This window comes from Bubalus bubalis, chromosome 1 (assembly GCF_019923935.1).
Source record: "Bubalus bubalis isolate 160015118507 breed Murrah chromosome 1, NDDB_SH_1, whole genome shotgun sequence".
Classification (NCBI taxonomy): Eukaryota; Metazoa; Chordata; class Mammalia; order Artiodactyla; family Bovidae; genus Bubalus; species Bubalus bubalis.
In genome coordinates, this window is record NC_059157.1 from 161,795,969 (window position 1) to 161,799,842 (window position 3,874).

Below are 3,874 nucleotides of genomic sequence, written 5' to 3' on the forward strand. Positions count from 1 at the left end.
TACGAAAATATAAAATTTCCCTGAACTATAATTTCAACTTATCTGTAAGCTTAACATATTTAAAAGTAATATTATTATAGAAAAAATGAAACAAAATTTAAAAAAGAAAAAACACTGCAGTGGTAGAGAAACTCAAGCACATCCTAGGATATCCGTCGTCCTGTATTCAAAATAAATTTGAGGTTTCCAATAGCTGAACAAAATTATTAAAAGAGCTTCTCTGCATTTAATAGGATCTTCCAATGAAGCAGCAAGATAATTATGGTTATAAAGTCTCCTGTGGCTTTTATGAAATCTGAGACTTGCTATAAAAATCAACAGAAAAAAATTTTGCCTGTTAACCTTTCAGAGATTTGAATAATAATAAAGTTATGGGCTATTTCTTAGCTGCTCTTTTCATCAAAGCATTACACTTTTTTTTTTCTGACTAAACCTGTATTACTTCCCTTTTTGAATGTTAAGTAAGTAAGATGAGCTTTAACAAGTCCCAACTTGAGATACGCATAATGGGCTTTAAGACGAATGCATCAAGGCTACCTCATGTTAACTTATTCACTACTAAACCTACTTTGCATCACCAGTGAAAGAAGTTTTTAAATACACAATCCCACTGTTTAGTCACTAAGCCATGCCTGAATCTTTGTGAGCCCCTGGACTGTAGCCCACCAGACCCCTCTGTCCATGGGATTCTCCAGGCAAGAATACTGGAGTGGAGAGCTGGAGATGGTGTCACTGTAGTAGGTGGCCCTCTTTTTCTCCTCCTGAGGGTGGGCCAGGCATGGCTTCATCTTTTCCAGGCCTTAGCCACATACTGGGGCTTCCCTAGTGGCTCAGTGGTACAGAATCCACCTGCCAATGCAGGAGATGCAGGTTTGATCCCTGGGTTGGGAAGATCTCCTGGAGAAGTAAATAGCAACCTAATACAGAATTCTGGTCTGGGAAATCCCGTGCACAGAGGAGCCTGGTGGCCTATGGTCACAAGACTTCAATTCAGTCGCTCAGTCACGTCCAACTCTTTGCAACCCCATGAACCGCAGCACGCCAGGCCTCCCTGTCCATCACCAACTCCTGAAGTCCACCCAAACCCATGTCCATCTAGTTAATGATGCCATCCAACCATCTCATCCTCTGTTGTCCCCTTCTCCTCCTGCCCCGAATCCCTCCCAGCATCAGGGTCTTTTCCAATGAGTCAGCTCTGCATCAGGTGGCCAAAGTATTGGAGCTTCACCTTCACCATCAGTCCTTCCAATGAATATTCACAACTGATCTCCTTTAGGATGGACTGGTTGGATCTCCTTGCTGTCCAAGGGATTCTCAAGAGTCTTCTCCAACACCACAGTTCAAAAGCATCAATTCTTCGGCGCTCAGCCTTCTTCACAGTCCAAGTCTCACATCCATACATGACCACTGGAAAAACCAGAGCCTTAACTAGATGGACCTTTGTTGGCAAAGTAATGTCTCTGCTTTTGAATATGCTATCTAGGTTGGTCATAACTTTCCTTCCAAGGAGTAAGCGTCTTTTAATTTCATGGCTGCAATCACCATCTGCAGTGACTTTGGAGCCCAAAAAAATAAAGTCTGACACTCTTTCCACTGTTTCCCCATCTATTTCCCATGAAGTGATGGGACCAGATGCCATGATCTTAGTTTTCTGAATTCTGAGCTTTAAGCCAACTTTTTCACTCTCTTCTTTTACTTTCATCAAGAGGCTTTTTAGGTCTTCTTTACTCTCTGCCATAAGGGTGGTGTCATCTGCATATCTGAGGTTATTGATATTTCTCCTGACAATCTTGATTCCAGCTTGTGCTTCTTCCAGCCCAGCGTTTCTCATGATGTACTCTGCATAGAAGTTAAATAAGCAGGGTGACAATATACAGCTTTGACGTACTCCTTTTCCTATTTGGAACCAGTCTGTTGTTCCATGTCCAGTTCTAACTGTTGCTCCCTGACCTGAATATAGGTTTCTCAAGAGGCAGGTCAGGTGGTCAAGTGTAAGACATGACTTGGTGACTAAACCACCACCAAAAAAAAGATCCTCATTTATAGCGCATGAAACTATATTAATAATCTGTGATAAACCATCATGGAAGATAATTTGAAAAAAGAATGTATGTATGTGTATAACTGAGTCACTTAGCTGTTCAGCAGAGATTGGCACAATATTATATATCAACTATACTCCAATTAAAAAAAAATTGAGGCAGATAATAGAACTGCCTTTATTCCCTCAACAAAAGCTTGTGAAATATTTGTCCATACACGCTCCCTCACATGAATTCCTACCCACCACTGGAACTGAAGGAATATAATCCTCAGACTTTGCAGAGAAGGTCTTTGCCCAATATACTTTTAAGGAGACTACATGGGGTATGCTCCTTTGAATGGATGCTTTTAAGACTGGCAGTTGGTTATTCTGGCAGTGAGATTTCCCATTTTGAGTAGTACATCAGTTACTATTTAGGGATCATAGTGACAAACCGCAAGTTCAACTCAAGAAAAACAAAGTCTCTCCAACTCAGGCCTGCATGGCATAACTTTTCCCCTCAAGATGCAGGGAAATGGCTTCAATGATAAAGGGAAATCCCTGGAGAAGTACCACAGGACAATCAGCAGAGTCCAACCTGAATGAAGTATGGTTGGTAAGTCTGACAAGTTCTTGTAAGACTGAACCACTATTAAGTTGGCTAATTTTTGTTCAGAGGCTTTCCCTAGGGCTAGCTACTCATCCATAATATACTTAGTCCACCCTGAACAGAATGGAATGGAAAACCATTAAATTTTAGTTGTCTGTTTTTGTTTGTTTAGAAAAAAGCAATAGAAGAAACAACTACTCAACTCTTGGTATTTACATTGAATACATTTGTTTTTCTGTACCAACACACGGGAAAAAAAAAAAAAAAGAGTACATATACGTTACCTCCTTAATGCATAAGTAAATTACTAACTAAATACCTATTACTGATTTACTAACTTCAAAAAATGTTCCACCTTCATTATTTTCATTTATCTTTCTCTTCATCCATGAAAATAACAAGTTTTGATTATATTTGATAGATTTTTTATCTTTTTACTTCTTTGTTTGAATGTTGCATTCAAGAAAACACTGGAGTCTTTGAGAAATTTTTTGGAAGTTCTAAAATTAATTACAAATAGGAAAAAGTGATTTGATTATATAACTTTATCATTGTGGGAAGATCTTTTAAAAGAGTAAAAGTTGTCTTGTGGAATTCAACACATTAGGGAAACTGGACACCTAAGTAATTTTATTTAAAATGTTCTGAAGGTTTATATTTATGTATAGGTGAAAACAAGTATATAGATTTCCACAGATTCTCAAAAGCAACACCACAGGTTTCCCAAGTTATCAGTCGCCAATATCAACATATTTAATTCTGTTCTTTAATGTGTAGAATATTATCCTGAAAGATCTTTTATTACAGATATTCTGATCCACTTTAACTCAAAATTTAATTAGCAGGAAGGTTAGTAAATGCATCTTTTCCAACTAGCTATAGGAAGTTTGTCCTCCTACCACCACCACCACCAGAAAATCCCTCTAAACACTGGGTCTGACTTAGCAAGGCCCAACCTGAGACTGGACACCCTGCTCCTTAAACCTTCCTCTGGCATTCTGGGTTCCAGCCCTCTGTGTTCCCTTCAGGTGAATCACTGTCTCATTCCTGCAGGTTCAGGAAGCGCTTTCCCCCATCTACACATCTCACCTCCTCTCAGATGTGAGTCATTTCTATTAGCAAGAGAGCTAGTTGCTCCAGTTGTTCCCGAGCAGGAGGGTTTGAAAGGGCGCCCCAAAGGGCAATCTTTAGGCAGGTAGGGGAGACCTACCTTCTCTGGCAGGGGAGGGGGAAAATGACTA

The 3,874-nt window shown here is 39.6% G+C and overlaps 1 protein-coding gene across 8 annotated transcripts in view; it reads right to left on the minus strand.

The window, feature by feature from the left end:
* Positions 1–3,874, minus strand: part of MED12L (mediator complex subunit 12L) — a 363,479-nt gene that overhangs the window by 115,826 nt on the left and 243,779 nt on the right. The gene's annotated exons all lie outside the window — the stretch shown is intronic.